The sequence below is a fragment of the Hyla sarda genome, chromosome 10 (assembly GCF_029499605.1).
Source record: "Hyla sarda isolate aHylSar1 chromosome 10, aHylSar1.hap1, whole genome shotgun sequence".
Taxonomy (NCBI): Eukaryota; Metazoa; Chordata; class Amphibia; order Anura; family Hylidae; genus Hyla; species Hyla sarda.
The window spans coordinates 70,003,467-70,022,836 of NC_079198.1; the positions used below are offsets into that span (position 1 = coordinate 70,003,467).

Consider the following 19,370-nt stretch of genomic DNA (forward strand, 5'->3'; position numbering starts at 1 on the left):
ACAGAAGGAGGGTATGACACACATCTCCCTTCGGCTGAGGTGGTGGAGCCTTGGATGGCTGAAAGAGGGAGCGGCATGCCACTGGGTGATGCAGCAGGCTGGACCACTACATCGGAGCCACGGTTCTCCCAGGCCACTTTATGGTGGCAAAGCATATGTTGATGCAGGGCCATGGTGCCAACATTGGGACCCTGGCCACGCTTCACCTGCTGACTGCTAACCATGATATCACCTTGCTGGCTCATCTGCTGCTAGCAACCTGCAACTCTCTTCTCCTGATGATGAGGAAGCCCCTTCTGTTCCCAATTGCAATCGGCTTCATCATCATCAACAATTGTCTGCACGTCACTGATGTCCTCCTCAGGTTCTTCAACAGTGTCTGCTTCAGGACCCTGAACGCTGTCAACACCCCCTCCCATGTCACTTTCCTCATCACTACTTACGGCGGATGTCTCCTCCACTTCTTGGCTGGGCAGTAGCTGCTGACTGTCCTCTATTAGATCGTCCTCAGTGAATAGTGGAGCTGAACCCACAGCATAAGATAATTCTGTAGGGGAGGGAACAGCATAGGACAGAGGCAATGGGAGGACAGGGACTGCTCCCAGACCATGCCAACTGAGGGTTGTGTCTGAGGAACCCACCGACTGTTGACTGGGGGTGTCAGATGTCACTTATGATGAAGTGGATGACCGCGTTAACCAATGGACGACAGCAGATGGGTTGCTGGTCGAGACACGACCGCTAGCTGATAACGGAAGCTCAGACCTCTCACTGCGACTCCTGCTGCCACTAGCCCCTAGTATGCTGCGACCTCTGCCTGAAGGATTTAGGCCTCTGCCCCTCCTCTGTGCATGTCCTGGCACTCCTCTGCCTGACATACTTAGTGCGCATATGAGGGGAGTACAATACACTTCACTACGCTTATAACTGCATTTGTCTAGAACAGCAGCAGGTGATTAGTTTTGGCTGGCTTTTCACAGTATTGAGGCCCTTGACAGATTAACAGGTACAAAATAGTACACTACTTAGATGTAGGTATATGTACGCACTGATGAGGGGAGAAAAATGCTCTACATTACACTTAAAAAAGTACAACACCAGCTGGTGCGAACTTTTGCCTGGACTTTCACAGTATGTAGGCCCTTGACAGATTAACAGGTAAAAAATTGTACACTACTTAGATGTAGGTATGTGGTATGCACTTATGAGGGCAGAAAAATGTGGTACAGTACGCTTCAAAAAGTATCTGAGTACAACACCAGTCGGTGAGTACTTTTTCCTGGACTTTCACAGTATGTAGCCTGTATGGGGAGAAAAAAAGAGACCAGAGAGGGCGCCTCGTCTGATACCGTTGGGTGGTAGAGGGTAAAGGAAGGGAAGTAGGTGCGGGGCTTGCAGGCCCCTTAGGTAGTAACTGCTCACCTTAGAGCAAGTATTAAACTTGCATATCAACCCAATGCACAGGTTACAAGATAGCCGGAACCGCTGCGGAGCCTGAGGTAACAGGTGAGGTAAAAACCGTCTCCTGGAGAGAGTAGGTGATCATAAAAGAACAAAATGACCTCGCAAATGGCGCTGCTGGTTCCGTGGAGATGTAGGAATAAAGAATGACCATCACGTGCTTCACGTGTTACCTACATAAGATGGTCATTCTTTGATTACATTCGGTTTCTGTGTTTTTTTCCTATTGTTTCACATGTATGTCATTTGCATAACTCCTCCCCCTAACATACCTGGCGCCCTTTTTTCCAGTATTTATAGAATCTCTGTCTGTGTATTCTGATCTGAAGAAGGGGGTGGCTCCCCCGAAACACGTAATCTCAACTTGTATCGCTTTTTTTTATTGCTTTTATTGATTTTATTCATTTGCAATAAAATCCACAAGCTTTTACAATATTCCACCTTGGGAACCAGCAGCGCCATTTGCGAGGTCATTTTGTTCTTTTATGATCACCTTTTCACAGTATGTAGGCCCTTGACAGATTATCAGGTACAGAATAGTACACTACTTAGATGTACGAATGTGGTCTGCACTTATGAGGGCAGAAAAATGCGCTAGAGTACACCTAAAAACTCTGTATTTTTGAAAAACAGAAAAATGCGCTACAGTACCCTTAAAAAAAAAAAGTATTTTTGTAAAACACCAGCAGTACACAACAGTGCTGCAGTCAAAAAAAGCTGTGTACTAAACAAAAAATTGCACTCTGTCAAAGACTATTAGGAATGGACTGCTGGGTATTATACTGTCTACAGACTAGTATAAACGGCAGATGATTTTTTCTGGAACAAAGACACTGAATTGCACTGAAAAATTATGAAGTTGAGGCAGCTTGTTGAAATGCATGAGGCAACACACAGCTATCTGCCCCTCTCTGTAATACTATGCTGAAGAAAGTGACTAGGAGGTTATTGGCTGCAGCTGCAGTAAAAATACTTTTCAGAGAAATAAACAATGCTCTCCGTCCACGAGTAGGCTAATGTGACTAGGAGGATGTTAAACGCTGCCGGACTGCGCTTTTCTCTGCTGTAACACACACATACACAGGCTTTGCATCCTATGATCCTTCTGCAGTGTATTGTAATGAAGTGAGGAGCCGGAATTATGGCTGCCGATTATATAGGGCTGTGACATCACAGGGGTGACTGGCTGCTGATAGGCTGCATCCTGCATGTGATTCAGGGTCATCCCACCTACCTCCCTTCCCGCCTTGCCTTCCCAGTGTTCCTTGCCCCATGTACTGACATGTGGATCCGCCATTTTAGATGCCCTGGAGCCTGCACCGCAGTAAATGGAGTTTAATGAAGCGATTTGCGTGATTTGTGTGCATTTGCATTGTGAATTGAATATTTCCTGAAATTCGTAAGGAATTCGGGTTCATCAGCTTCGATTCGCTCATCTCTAGTCGTTAATATCATTGTGTATTCTTTCTGACATTCCCATCAGAGCTGGAGTCACTTGTAAATTCTGTAGTTGTGATTCTGCCCCAATCCTCAGGCGTGATGGTAGCTGTAGCTTTTCAACAGCTGGAGAGCCACTTGAACCGAGTTTGACCCCCACCCAAAAAAATGGTCTGCATAGTCTAAGATGCCTCCTGTGAAAAAGGGGAGGGGTGCACGGCTAGAGAGGGTGCCACGCCCCCTAAATTGCACAGCAAAAAGAAAAAGAAACATAGCCAGCACAACTACCTAATACAGGGTGCACGCTGCTGTGGCCAATGCAGAGTATACAAAAAAGAAGGTTGCAGCAGCAATTTTTGACCAAGAGTGCTGCTGCAACCTTCTTTTTTTATACTCTGTATTTGCCACAGCAGCGTGCACCCTGTATTAGGTAGTTGTGCTGGCTATGTCTCTTTTTCTTTTTGCTGTGCAATTTAGGGGGCGTGGCACCCTCTCTAGCCGTGCACCCCTCCCGCATGTCACCCAGTCAGAGGCCATATGCCCAGCAGAGGTGAGCGAAATGAGTGTTAGGGTCCCATCTGAAATGAGGCCACCTCCTCATGGTGGATGGGGGACACGTTTTGATCAAAAAGTGTGCTAAGAGCCTCCATTTTTTTTACCAAGAGTGCTGGTGCAACCTTCTTTTTTGTATACTCTGTATTTGTCACAGCAGCGTGCACCCATGTATTAGGTATTTGTGCTGGCTGTTTCTTTTTGTTTTTGCTGTATAGTCTAAAATGCCAGACCTATTTTTAGGGGGGCGCCAACACATCACCTCCCCAGGGGTGCAAGGGGCACTAGGTACGCCTCTGGTGACCACACTGTCTTTTTCCAGAGCAGCCTGTATTTCTCTTGAGATTTCCTGTGGCTTTGAAATTGAATACTGAATAATTTCTCTGACAGTCGTGGCTGAAATTGTTCTTGACCTAAGTTACCTTGGCTTGGTATCAGGAGATCCCTCAAATGTCCACTTTGTAATAAATGAATGAACAGTATTGACTGGCATTTTAAAATGCGTTGGATATATGTTTATATGCTTTTCCATCTTTATAATGTTTCATTACCTTGTGACACAGTTTGACAGTTCTTTTCAGTCTTCCATAGCTCAGTCTCTAGCCTGCTTAGTGCATCTACGTAAGAACAAACAAACTTATTACTATTTATACACAGACACTAACTGCAAAGTCACAGGTGGGGGAAATTAAGTAAATAGCTTTATATAAATTCTATCTTTAACGCCTTAAGGATGCTGGGCATACAGGTGCGCCCTGACATCTTTACATCCTTGTACTCAAGGACTCAGGGCGTACCTGATTGTCCTGAGTCCTGCTAACGGGGTTTAAACCGTTCTCACGAGCGGAGAACGAGTTAAACCCCGTGGGTCCTTGGTTGCTATGGGCAGCCAGATGCAATGGCTAATGCCGGGCACCGCCTTCCGGGCTGATGCCAGGCATTAACCCTTTAGATGCCACGATCAAAGTTGATCGCAGCATCTAAAGTGAAAGTAAAGCAATTGAGGACTATCGCGACAGAATCAGATGTCCCGATCAGCTTACTGGACGACAGGAGGGTCCTCACCTGCCTCCTAATCATCTGATTGGCGATCTACTGCTCCAATACATGTGAATAAGCCCCCCCAATAAAAGTTTGACCCCCCCTTTTCCTATTTTTTTAATAAAATAATGTAATAAAAAAAATCATATGTGGTACCGCCGTGTGCGTAAATGTCCGAACTATTAAAATATAAGGTTAGCTAAACCGCGTACACATAAAAATACCAAAGTCGGTAATAAAATAAAGTCGAAGTAGTAAAATAAATAAAATCTACATTAATTGGGTATCCCTGTAACTGTATGGACTTACAGAATAAAGATAAGGTGTCATTTTTACCGAAAGGTGCACTACGTAGAAACGGAAGCACTAAAAATTTGCTAAATGTTTTGTTTTTTTTCCACCCCACAAATATTTTTGTTTTGTTTTGCCGCAGATTATGGTATAAAATAAGTAATGTCTTTACAAAGTACAATTGGTGAAGCAAAAAACAAGCCCTTATATGGATCTGTAGGTGTAAAATTGAACGCGTTATGATTTTTAGAATGTGAGGAGGAAAAAACAAAAGTGCAAAAATAAAGATTGTTTTGAGTCCCTATGGTGAAAATGGGCTGAATCCTTAAGAGGTTAAATAAATGACATTATATGTACATATATATATATATATATATATATATATATATATGTAATATATATATACATATATATTTGTATATATATATATATATATATATATGTGTATATATATATATATATATATATATATATATGTATATACATACAGTGGGGCAAAAAAGTATTTAGTCAGCCACCAATTGTGCAAGTTTTCCCACTCAAAAAGATGAGAGAAGCCTGTAATTTTCATCATAGGTATACCCCCAACTATGAGAGACATAATGAGAAAAAAAATCCATAAAATCACATTGTCTAATTTTTAAAGAATTTACCGTATATACTCGAGTATAAGCCGACCCGAGTATAAGCCGAGACCCCTAATTTCAACCCAAAATCCCAGGAAAAAGTTATTGACTCGAGTATAAGCCTAGGGTGGGAAATACATCATCCCCCCCTGTCATCATTCAGACCCGTCATTAACATCTTCATCATCATCACCGCCTGTCATCATCCAGACCCTCATCATCATCACCTGTCATCATCCCCTTATCATCCCACACATCCCCCCTTCATCATCCCCTTGTCATCATCCCACACATTCCCCCTTCGTCATCCCCTTGTCATCATCCCACCCCCCTTCATCATCCCCTTGTCATCATCCCACACACCCCCCTTCATCATCCTCTTGTCATCATCCCACACACCCCCCTTCATCATCCTCTTGTCATCATCCCACACCCCCTTCTTCATCATCCTCTTGTCATCATCCCACACCCCCCCCTTCATCATCCTCTTCTCATCATCCGCCCTCAGTGGCCTTCAACCTGCGGACCTCCAGAGGTTTCAAAACTACAACTCCCAGCAAGCCCGGGCAGCCATCGGCTGTCCGGGCTTGCTGGGAGTTGTAGTTTTGAAACCTCCGGAGGTCCGCAGGTTGAAGACCACTGCGGCCTTCAACATCATCCAGCCCCCTCTCACCCCCTTTAGTTCTGAGTACTCACCTCCGCTCGGCGCTGGTCCGGTCCTGCAGGGCTGTCCGGAGAGGAGGTGGTCCGGTGGGATAGTGGTTCCGGGCTGCTATCTTCACCGGGGGCGCCTCTTCTCCGCGCTTCCGGCCCGGAATAGAGGCGTTGCCTTGACAACGACGCAGAAGTACGTTGGCAATGAACGCACCTCTGCGTCGTTGTCAAGGCAACGTGACTATTCTGAGGCCGGGCCCGAAGCGCTTAGAAGAGGCCTCCCCGGTGAAGTTAGCAGCCCGGAACCACTATCCCACCGGACCACCTCCTCTCCGGACAGCCCTGCAGCACCGGACCAGCGCCGAGCGGAGGTGAGTACTGTACAGAACTAAAGGGGGGTGAGAGGGGGCTGGATGATGTCGAAGGCCGCAGTGGTCTTCAACCTGCGGACCTCCGGAGGTTTCAAAACTACAACTCCCAGCTTGCTGGGAGTTGTAGTTTTGAAACCTCTGGAGGTCCGCAGGTTGAAGACCACTGCGGGTGGAGAGTTCACTCGAGTATAAGCCGAGGGGGGTGTTTTCAGCACGAAAAATAGTGCTGAAAAACTCGGCTTATACTCGAGTATATACGGTATTTGCAAATTATAGTGGAAAATAAGTATTTGGTCACCTACAAACAAGCAAGATTTCTGGCTCACAGACCTGTAACTTCTTCTTGAAGAGTCTCCTCTGTCCTCCACTCATTACCTGTATTAATGGCACCTGTTTGAACTTGTTATCAGTATAAAAGACACCTGTACACAACCTCAAACAATCACACTGCAAACTCCACTATGGCCAAGACCAAAGAGCTGTCGAAGGACAACAGAAACAAAATTGCAGACCTGCACCAGGCTGGGAAGACTGAATCTGCAATAGGCAAGCAGCTTGGTGTGAAGAAATCAACTGTGGGAGCAATTATTAGAAAATGGAAGACATACAAGACCACTGATAATCTCCCTCGATCTGGGCCTCCACGCAAGATCTCACCCCATGGTGATGAACAAGACGGGAAGACCTAGTGAATGACCTGTAGAGAGCTCGTACCAAAGTAACAAGGGCTACCATCAGGAACACAACATGCCGCCAGGGACTCAAATCATGCAGTGCCAGACATGTCCCCCTGCTTAAGCCAGTACATGCCCAGGTCCATCTGAAGCATTTGGATGATCCAGAAGAGGATTGGGAGAATGTCATATGGTCTGATGAAACTGAAGTAGAACTTTTTGGTAAAAACTCAACTCGTTGTGTTTGGAGGAGAAATAATGCTGAGTTGCATCCAAAGAACATTTTCTGCTAAGGGACCAGGATGACTAATCCATGTAAAGGGAAGAATGAATGGGGCCATGTATCATGGAATTTTGAGTGAACACCTCCTTCCATCAGTAAGGGCATTGAAGATGAAACATGGCTGGGGCTTTTAGCATGACAATGATCCCAAACACACCACCCGGGCAATGAAGGAGTGGCTTCATAAGAAGCATTTCAAGGTTCTGGAGTGGCCCAGCCAGTCTCCAGATCTCGACCCCATAGAAAACCTTTGGAGGGAGTTGAAAATCCGTATTGCCCAGCAACAGCCCCAAAACATCACTGCTCTAGAGGAGATCTGCATGGAGGAATGGGCCAAAATACCAGCAACAGTGTGTGAAAACCTTGTGAAGACTTACAGAAAACGTTCAACCTCTGTCGTGGCCAACAATGGGTATATAACAATGTATTGAGATGAACTTTTGTTATTGCCCAAATACTTATTTTCCTCCATAATTTGCAAATAAATTCTAAAAAAATCAGACAATGTGATTTTATGGATTTTTTCCCCCCATTATGTCTCTCATAGTTGAGGTATACCTATGATGAAAATTACAGGCCTCTCTCATCTTTTCAAGTGGGAGAACTTGCACAATTGGTGGCTGACAGAATACTTTTTGCCCCAGTGTATGTATTTCTAAATTTTTTTCTTTTACTTTTTATGCATGTTTTTACACTTCTATATAATAGGCCCCCCTAGGTGACTTTTATATGCAATCATTAGGTTGCTTATACTGATTAAGGCATTGTTATTGTCTTGCCTTGATCAGTAAAATTGCACTTTTAGAACAGCCTACTTGAGGCTAGTACTGATTTAGAAAAGAAAAGAAAAACTTCAGTTCTCAATTGACCCCTAAATAATCCTTTGGGGGACAATTGATCTCTGTTCTTATGGATAGGGATAACTTTTGACCTAGGTGAGAAACCCTTTATAGCAAAGGTTCTCTATAGTTCAACATACACATATATTAGGGAATACTTGCAGCACATATTAGAAGAATAGTCTGAAGCAAGTAAGTAAATAAGTAAAAGTTTGTGAGTGTGTGTGTGCACATCTTAAGTTCAAGTGAGGCTGTGCATTAACCTTATCATTTTCTGCATTATCCCTTAGGGCTTCAGTGCATAGTTGTTTTCCTTTCAGAAGCTTGGTCCTTTGAGGTTACTGGGAACAGATGGAACTGAATCAATCACTGCCTTAGGCATTCAGCACAGAGTAGTGATTCTAGTAAGTATGGCATATAACCACTGAGGCCAGTGATTGGCTGCAGCAGTCATGTGCTGGTATGACATGACATCCCTTGTAGCCAGTAAACAAAAACTCCTGAACAAAGCTGCTCCTGGCGAAATGCGTCAGGTTGTGGTGTGGGGCTGGGGGCAATCAATGACATCACAATTGTGAGCCTCTGACACCTTTAAATTGTATCACTAATTAGATCAGCACTGGCAGTTGAGAAAGGCCATAGAGCCGGAATGCGTACTGCATCTTTCACATGCTGTATATGCAATTTTGAGAAGTAAAAAGCCTCTTTATTGAAACAAACCAGTGTCTGGATTTTCTTTTTTATTAGTAAACAAAAACTGGCTACCAATGGTCTCGTAATTCTTATGTGATCTTTGCCCCGATGTTTATTTTTATCAGCATACAAAATGAGTGTGGTCTCAAGTTTTCCCAGGTTGCAATGCGGCCCAAGACATTACATCTCTAGTCAGATGATGAAAGATAGCATGTCTGCTTCAATGGGTGAAGCGACCGTTGGGTGGGAAGAAGATCATTCTCTACAGGGCTGCAGGGAGTTACAATTACAAGCAAGGGATCCTGGGACTTGAAGTTGGAGGGAGGGAACTCCAACAGGAAATAGCCATTTAACAAAAAGAAAGCAGCACCGTTATGGTGGTCTCATAGCGCAGCTTTTTAGCCAAGACAAGCACGGATCCTTAATAAGTATGTTCATTATTGTCTGGCAGGTAAGTACTAAAGTCACATTATGGTGGATAACCTCTTTAATACCCCTAATTCAATACCCATTTAACCTGATATGCACTGGACTATAATTTTCAGGACCTCTTGCTTCTTTATCATATGCAGTCTAGAAGAGTAGTGAGGGTGAGGATGATTTGCTGGTCAAGGGAATGGGTCTTGCAGAAAAGGGGAAGAGTTAAACACACGGCCAGGGACAGGCTGTATGTCTACTGCAGCGTGCAGAGTGAGCTATATCGGGGGCTTAGACAAGGGACACAGAGAGCTGTCAACAAGGGGAAAAGACAAATAATCATAGAGAAGCATCACTTCTGCAAAATCCCATAAAAAAACTGACTTGACTCCATTGCCAAAACTGCCTCCAGCTCCATTGGTTTCTGCATCTGAATGATGTGATCCCAAGCTGGATCCCACTGTAAGCTCCTAAAAATAAATCTGCCAAGTTGTTTTGTTCTTACTACTAGTGTGTGCCATGCTTAGGTGGGAGTTTCCCAAGTCAACCCCTGGCACCACCTGTATTCCTACAAAGCTTCCAGCAATATTCAGCTGGAGGGACAAGGCTATAGGGAAGTATGAACAACAAGACAACCTACTTATAGAGATTAGCCCAAAGGGATGTTACACGTATATACAGCTCCTATAAAAATATGTGTGTCTCCATAGTTACAGACTACATACAAAATCTGAGTAGTTTGATCTGACATTTATTTGAGATGAATACTGTAAGAAAATTGCACATCCAGTGTATGATGGGATAAAATGCTGTTCAGCTAAATAGTAAATGATATGATGAGCCGACGTATGTTGCGTTTCCCAGGATTCATTGTTTCTAGTATGACTTCATCAAATGAATCATCATAACCACAGTGTATAGAAATGTATGTGCATCATCTCAGACAGCATTCATGATGAGCAGTGTCGCAGGCCGAGTACCTTCAGCAATGAGAAATATTTACTGCGTCATGTTTCTCGGCAGATACCTCCGGCTGCATCACAATAACAAAGCAATTCCACTTGTATTACACAATATAGTTGTGCATTGTGTGAACAGCCGCCTGTAAATATAGTATTTGAAAAGACATCCACTTCACATTTGTGATAGTGTTGAAACGTTAGATCCATGGTGATCTGCAACAAATGATATGCATAGTCATTTAATTTCCCACCATTTTTAAGATGTGTGCTTGCTGTATGTAAAAGGGAGTATTCTTTTTTAAAATTTTACATCCAGAGGCCAAACTTATATTTATTTGTACAACTGACACATGTTTCTGGGCCCTGATACACTTTTTGGGGTGCCTCACCAAGACAACCCTTTTTAAAATCAAACTGTCTAAGGGTAGAATCACACAGGGCACATCCGCAGCCTATTTTACGCTGCAGATGCGCCGCCGCCAGTCATAGACTAACTGCCGAGCGAGTTCCTGGCTGTGGCTAGGTAGCTTTGTGTGTCCACTACACAATCACGAGCAGACACACAGAGCTACCCGGCCGCAGCCAGGAACTTGCTCTGCAGTCACTCTATGATTGCTGGCGGCGCAACTGCAGTGTGAAATACTCTGTGAATGTGCCCCATGTGACCTTGCCCTAATCATCATTTTTCTGATGTGAGAAATCCTCAGTGATCAGCCATACCGATATTTACCGTCATGGCTGTAAATGTTGGCACCCCTGACATTTTTCAAGTAAATGAAGTATTTCTCACAAATAAAGGATTGCAGTAACACATGTTTTGCTATACACATGTTTATTCTCTTTGTGTGTATTGGAACTAAACCAAAAAAGGGAGGAAAAAAAGCTAATTGGACAAAATGTCACACCAAACTCCAAAAATGGTCTGGACAAAATTATTGGCACCCTTAACTCAATATTTGGTTGCACACCCTTTGGAAATAATAACTGAAATCAGGCGCTTCCTATAACCATCAATAAGCTTCTTACACCTCTCAGCCGGAATGTTGGACCACTTTGCAAACTGCTCCAGGTCTCTCTTATTGGAAGGTGCCTTTTTCCAACAGCAATTTTAAGATCTCTCCACAGGTGTTCAATGGGATTTAGATTTGGACTCATTGGTGGCCACTTCAGAACTCTGCAGTGCTTTGTTGCCATCCATTTCTGGGTGCTTTTTGACGTATGTTTGCGGTCATTGTCCTGCTGAAAGACCCAAGATCTCTGACGCAAACCCAGCTTTCTGACACTGGGCTGTACAGTGGTAATTCTCAGATTTCATGATGCTTTGCACACATTCAAGGCACCCAGCGCCAGAGGCAGCAAAACAACCCTAAAACATAATTGAACCTCCACCATATTTCACTGTAGGTACTATGTTCTTTTCTTTGTAGGCCTCATTCCATTTTTGGTAAACAGTAGAATTATGTGGTTTTCCAAAAAGCTCTATCTTGGTCTCATCTGTTCACAAGACATTTTCCCAGAATGATTTTGCTTACTCAAGTTCATTTTGGCAAAATGTAGTCTTGGTTTTTATGTCTCTGTGTCAGCAGTGGGGTCCTCCTGGATTTAAATGTCGACGGATAGTTTGCACTGACACTGATGCTCCCTGAGCTTGCAGTCAGCTTGAATATCTTTGGAACTTGTTTGGGGCTGCTTATCCACCATCCAGACTATCTTGCTTTGATACCTTTCATCAATTTTGTCTTCCGTCCACGCCCAGGGAGATTAGCACAGTGCCCAAGAGACCCAAGATCTCAGATGCAAACCCAGCTTTCTGAAACTGTGCTGTACAGTGCAACCCAAAATCTGTTGCTAATTCTCAGATTTCATGATGCTTTGCACACATTCAAGGCACCCAGCGCCAGAGGCAGCAAAACAACCCTAAAACATCATTGAACCTTCACCATATTTCCCTGTAGGTACTACGTTCTTTTCTTTGTAGGCCTCATTCCATTTTCGGAAAAACAGTAGAATGATGTGGTTTACCAAAAAGCTCTATCTTGGTCTCATCTGTCCACAAGACGTTTTCCCAGAAGGATTTTGGCTTACTCAAGTTCATTTTGGCAAAATGTAGTCTTGCTTTTTATGTCTCTGTGTCAGCAGTGGGGTCCTCCTGGGTTTAAATGTCGACGGATAGTTCGTGCTGACACTGATGCTCCCTGAGCTTGCAGTCAACTTGAATATCTTTGGAACTTGTTTGGGGCTGCTTATCCACCATCCGGACTATCCTGCTTTGATACCTTTCATCAATTTTCTCTTCCGTCCACGCCCAGGGAGATTAGCTACAGTGCCATGGGTTGCAAACTTCTTGATAATGTTGCGCACTGTGGACAAAGTCAAATCTAGATTTCTGGATAGGGACTTGTAACCTTGAGATTTTGATATTTTTCCACAATTTTGGTTCTAAGTCCTCAGACAGTTCTCTTCTCCTCTTTCTGTTGTCCATTGCAGACACACAATGCAAATACTAAGTGAACTTCTCTCCTTTTTACCTGCTTTCAGGTATGATTTTTTTTTTATTGCCCATACCTGTTATTTGCCCCAGGTGAGTTTAAAGGAACATCACATGTCTGAAACAATCTTATTTATCCACAATTTTGAAAGGGTGCCAATAATTTTGTCCAGCCCATTTTTGGAGTTTGGTGACATTGTGTCCAATTTTCTTGTTTTCCTCCTTTTTTTGGTTTAGTTCCAACACACACACAGGGACTAAACATGTGTATAGCAAAACATGTGTTACTGCCATTCTTTTCTGTGAGAAATACTTCATTTTCTTGAAAAATTTCAGGGGTGCCAACATTTACGGCCATGAACGTATGAGTGACTCTCTGCTTTCACCTATTAGAATGGGGTACATTGATATGTATGATACTCTATGATATTGATATGATACTCTTTGACATTGATATGTGAACTCTTAACAGCAGAGCATAGATCTTGAAAACTTTGAAGAATTGATGCAGAAAGTATGTTAAAAATTGTGCTAAACAATTAAAATTTGTTGAACCAGGAATACCCCTTTAAAGTTGAATCCCTGGTTCCTCAATTTTGTAAACATATCTTTATTGAATAAATATAAACGAAAACAAACAATAAATATACTGTATAAATAGTAAATACATAGACATAGATGATGAGAACTGTAAATGTACTGTTAATTGTTTATTTCCACTGGTAAAGTGGATCAGCCATAACAAAAAAAACACTGACAAGTGAATAGAATTGATTATCTTGTGACACCTGTCAAAGGGTAGATTATATTAAGTGGGACTTGTTGTGTATTAACCCCTGCAACTTTTTATACTGACTGTAGTGACTGTACATGGGTGTGCATATTTAATGAAGAGTGCATAGCCTTTTGTACAAAAGATCTAGCATGTCAAGAGGGACTACAAAGCCCTATAACTCAGCAAAAGAGGGGCGATCCTCATGCTGTAAACACGTATGTGATGAGCCCCCCTAAGGGTCCTCCTGTGCTCTGCACCACTGTGTACTGTACTTCTCCGGGCCACTCAGAGCGGCACTCCCATCATTAGTGACAGAAGTGCCGATGTGGTGCTTTATACAGCATGCCTCCCGTCGTTTTTAACTACGTCAGAACCACTCCAATACGGCAGATCTTGAGTATTCCTGGAATGCAGTGGTTAGTACCTAACAAAAGGGATGCAAGGAAAGAAATCTGGTCTTCAGGTGCCAGGGTAATGGAACCCCAAGGCTCACTGATATGCTTAGGGAGGGAAGGCTAGTCTATCTGGTCCTGTTCTATTGCACAAATTATTTTAAAAGTTAATGCTGGCTATTGCAGAAAGGTGTCAACACACAGAGCATTGCAGCTTACTAGTTACAGAGCTGTGCCACCACAAACCAGTCAGAATGCCGATATTTACCCTTATCCACCACTGAAACCACCTACATTGGGTGTATGAGCACCAGAACTGGACCAGGGAGTAATGGAAGAACATGGCCTAGTCCAAAAAATTATGTTTTCTTTTACATCATGTGAATGGCCAGATACATCTGTGTCGCCTACTTATTTAACCCATTAAGGACGTCGCCTATTTTTACCTTAAAGGGGTATTCCAGGGAAAAACTTTTTTATATATATATCAAATGGCTCCAGAAAGTTAAACAGATTTGTAAATTACTTCTATTAAAAAATCTTAATCCTTTCAGTACTTATGAGCTTCTGAAGTTAAGGTTGTTCTTTTCTGTCTGAGTAATCTCTGATGACACCTGTCTTGGGAAACTCCCAGTTTAGAAGCAAATCCCCATAGAAAACCTCTTCTAAACTGGGCGTTTCCTGAGACAGGTGTCATCAGAGAGGATTTAGACAGAAAAGAACAACCTTAACTTCAGAAGCTCATAAGTACTGAAAGGATTAAGATTTTTTAATAGAAGTAATTTACAAATCTGTTTAACTTTCTGGAGCCAGTGGATATATATAAATTTTTTTTCCTGGAATACCCCTTTAATGACAGGGCCCCGTTTTTCAAATCTGACGTGTCTCTTTAAGTGACTTTGACATGCTTTTACTAAGCAAAGTGATTCTGTGAGTGTTTTTTTTTTTTTGTATTGTATTTTATTTTAGTGGTAAATTGTTGATACATGCCAGATTTTTCGTGAAAAACTCCAAAATATTGTGAAAAATTGGAAAATTCATTTTTTATAGCATTCACTGTGCAGTAAAAATGATGTTATCTTTATACTGTGGGTCAGTACAATTATGGCGATAACCAACTTATACATTTCCTTTTCGCTACAAAATCTCTTTTTTTGTGTTGCCATGTTCCAACAGCCATAACTTTTTTGTTTTTCATCCAACCACATTGTATGAGGGCCTATTTTTTGCGGGAGTAGCTCCTGCTGCCAAGACAGCCATTGGGACCCTGGAATGGCATTACATGATCACCAATGGTGGACAGCGTGAGCCCCCTCCCCCTGTCAATCCTATAGATGCTGTGGCCATACTGATGGGGTTGATACTGCCAAGAATGGCGTGATCTCGGTCTTGGCAGCTGTGGCAGCATTCTGGCTGTGATTGACAGCTGGATCCTGCTGCTGATCTCCTGCAGAGCTTTGTGCTATGCATACAACCTATCGCAGGAACGTAGCTGGGACTGTAGGACTAGTGATAATTATTGATGAGCGGCATTGGCCATATTCAAATTTGCGATATTTAGCGACTATATAGACGAATATTCGTCCTATATTCCCGAACTTCGCATATTTGTTATATTCGCATATTTGCATATTCAAGGAAGAAAACAGTGAGGGGGTGGGCAATTTTACTATTGGTTGCTAGGGATGTTGTTGATAACCTCTGACAAGTGTATTTGCATCATTCTAATTGGCCGACAAGTTAAAAGAAGGAATATGCGGAAAAAAGCGAATATTCGTCATTTTGATTATATAGCAAATATATTCACAATATTAGCGAATTCGCAAATTTGCAATATTTGCGCAAAAAATTTGAAATGCGAATATTTGCTCCCAATATTAGTGATAATGAGTGCATTATATGGGCAAAAAGCAAAACAAGATATACTGTGAAAAAATTATTGTTTGGGGGGGGGGGGGATAAACCCCCCCCCAATTTTACAAAGTTTGGGGGATTTTGTTTTTACACAGTGCACTGAAATGTTCTTTTTATTCTGTGGTTTAGTATGATTGAAATGATACACATCCTTACATCATTTTCTATTATTCTACTACTTTTATTATTGTACTACTAAAAAGGCAAACTTTTTTTAACAAAATAAGTATGTTTAAAATCTTCCCATTCTCACGCCTATAACTTTTTTGTTTCTCTGTGTACACGGCTGCATGGTTGTATGCGCTTCGATTTTTATTGATATCACTTTTGTGTATACCTGATTTTTTTTTACCACTCTTTATTCCATTTTCTTCTGGGATGAGATGTGACAAAAATTTGCAAGTTTGGACTTTGGAATTTTTCTACGTTTACACTGTTCCTCATATGGGATCCCTAACATGGTAGTTTAAGGGCCTATTCACACTATGTATTTTCCAAGCAGAATTAAACTCCAGAGTTCTGCTGCAGAAAAGACAAGGCAGCAGCCTCCCATTGTTTTCCATAGGATTCTGCTGCACCATTCACAATACGAATGGCGGGAATTCCGGATCCCATACTACAATAAAAGAATGAGCATGTTCATTGTTTTGACAGAGACCGTTTGGAAATGCATTGCAGTCTAGGGAGACATCTCATGTGATCATGTTGTGATCAGTATCTAAAGTGTTAATAGCAAACATGAGCATAATCGCTGATATCTACCATTAGCAGGGGATCCCCTGAATACAGCCATAACCTGCTGTCGATTCATAGTCCGAATGCTTCTCAGGAGGTACATGTACATGTGCACTAACTACCAGGACGCCAGGGCATGCATGTACATCCTGTGCCCTCTGATGGTTAAGACAGCATGCACTATGGTGAAAAAGCAAGCCAGTGGAGACAGTGTTATGTTTAGGGCAATGTACTGCTAGGAAACCTCAGGTTCTGGCATGAAGCTAGTTGAGACAATTGGTGTGAATTGCAGGACACATAGATAATTGACACGTTCCACCTACCTAAACATTGTTGCAGATCAAGTACACCAGATCAAGGCAACAATATTCCCTAATGGCAGGGACTTCATTTAGCACTATCGTAGTGTGGTGTTCAGTACTGTGGTGTTCAATCTTTCCTCATACTTGAATTCCTTTAAAAGCAAACAGCTGCAGACCGAAATAATTTAGACACGTTTTCTCATCCTCAAAAAAAGCACTGAACATAGTTTCAGGATCCTGTTGTCTTCACAGTTGTCCTTTTCTGGTATGTTACTTCGAAAGAACCCCACCTGTTTGGTACATCCCCCCTTCTGGCTGTCCTGATGGCGTTTCCCACCAATTTTATCCTCAGTAGGCTTTCTCTCACTATTGGCTTTACTAGGCTCCATCTCTAATTCTCCTCCAACAACTGCTAGTGGATAGTCAGACATAATTGGGAGCCCACTCAATGGAATCTCATTTCACCATACTTTTCAATGTTTACTGGGCCCAACCACTGTTTACAGGACAGGCTCAAGTGGCCCACTACTGAGTCTTCTCAACCTCTTTCACACTTACAGGTAGGCCCAATTTCCTGGGCCACTTTACTGGTTTGTAGGGCAACCACTTCTCACTGTAGCTGTCTACTTGCTTACCAAGAGTAGGGATTCCCCTTCAACTCTAAAAAGAGACTCATCTACTACCTCCTCTAGGTTTGGCCATTCCAATCCCACATTTCACCCATACTGGACTTGTACTGTAAGCCTTCAACTTCCAGAGGGTGCGTATCAATGGAATTTACTCTGGTTGGGGGGTTAGCTTCCTCTGGATCCACACAGTATGGTTTTAGGTTAAATTTGATGGACTCTTGTCTCTTTTCAACCTTACAAACTATGTTACTATGTAATCCAACATCCCACTCCCTTGCAGTACCTGTAAAAAGAAACAAGTGTGTTAATGTATTAATATATTTGTATGCATGAAGTCAAAACACACACAAATGTGAGGAATGGTTTAAGGAACATGACAAAGGGTTCAAAGTGTATTGGCCTCCAAATTCCTCAAATTTCAATCTGATTCAGCATCTATGGGATGTGTTAGAAAAACAAGTCTGTTTCATCAAGGAATCCTACAGGACATAAAGGATCTGCTGCTAATATCTTGATACCAGATACCACAGGTTACCTTCAGAGGTCTCATGGAGTTCATGGCTTGACAGCTCAGAGCTGTTTTGGCAGCATAAAAAGGACCTACACAATTTTAGGCAGGTAATATACTATGCAACTGGATTTCTCCATGTTTGTAATATGGAACAGCTCTTACGGTTACAGTTAGATATGACTGTGCCAATGTGTCAAACATTTACCAGAATTCTGGTACACATATGGCCCCGGTTTATTAAGCTGGAGGAAAAAAATGGTCCCATTTGCCCATAGCAACAAGTCACAGCTCAGCTTTCATATCTCAAATTGCTAAATTGTTAATTCTGGGCCATTGTTTTAAAAAAATGTCCGTAATTTTGCCCTTTTTAAAAATTTTTTAATGTATACAAATGTTGCATTGTTGCTGTGTTTCTATAAACTTTATTAGAACACATACAAATACTTTTTATGCCTATGTAACTGCTGTTTTTGTTATGATTTAACAATGTGTGAACTCAGGCTTAGACTGTCTACTTACTCTATAGACCCTTTTAGGCTAGCTTTCCATCTCTGTCCATGTCAGGAACTGTCCAGAGCAGGAGAAAATACCCATAGCAAACATATGCTGCTCTGGACAGTTCCTGACATGAACAGAGGTGTCAGCAGAGAGCACTGTGGTCGCGACAGAAAAGAAATCCAAAAAGAAAAGAATTTCCTCTGTAGTACACAACAGCTAATAAGTACTGGAAGGATTAAGAATTTTTAATAAGTAATTTACAAATCTGAAAGAAAAATAAAGATTTGGGTAGCTCTAAAACCAAAATAATGACTTATGGGTGCCAGGCGAGTACTAACGTGGAGGTTGTGTATTCCGTACAACCTAAATAATTTACAAATCTGTTTTACTTTCTTGCACCAGTTAATAAAAAAATAAGAATAAAAAAAAGTTTTCCACCGGAGTACCCCTTTAAGAGCCGTGCAATTATTCGAACCACTCAAGAATGAGCGTCAATCACCTAGACTGGCGTTTGTCATTAAAAGCCCGATGTCACATGTATAAGGGTCTTAAAGGGGTACTTTGCCCCTAGACATCTTATCCCTTATCCAAAGGATAGGGGATAAGATGTCTGATCACAGGGGTCCCGCTGGTGGGGACCCCCGCAATCTCCCTGCTGCACCTGCAGTTCGTTTAGAGTGTTGAGTGCAGTGCCGTAGGCTCGTGACGTCACGGCCACGCCCCTTCACTGCAAGTCTATGGCATCACATAGCCTTGCATTGAGGGACGTGGCCTTGACATCACAAGCAGGACATGGCTGTGACATCACTAGCCTCCTCCCGGCAT

At 42.4% G+C, this 19,370-nt stretch overlaps 1 protein-coding gene across 1 annotated transcript in view; it reads left to right on the forward strand.

The window, feature by feature from the left end:
• The window catches only part of EPS8L1 (EPS8 like 1), a 151,873-nt gene that overhangs the window by 28,459 nt on the left and 104,044 nt on the right, over positions 1–19,370 (forward strand). Inside the window, exon 2 of the mRNA XM_056541869.1 lies at positions 8,520–8,633. The gene's annotated coding sequence lies outside the window, so the exon portion shown is untranslated. The remainder of the gene's footprint in view (positions 1–8,519; positions 8,634–19,370) is intronic.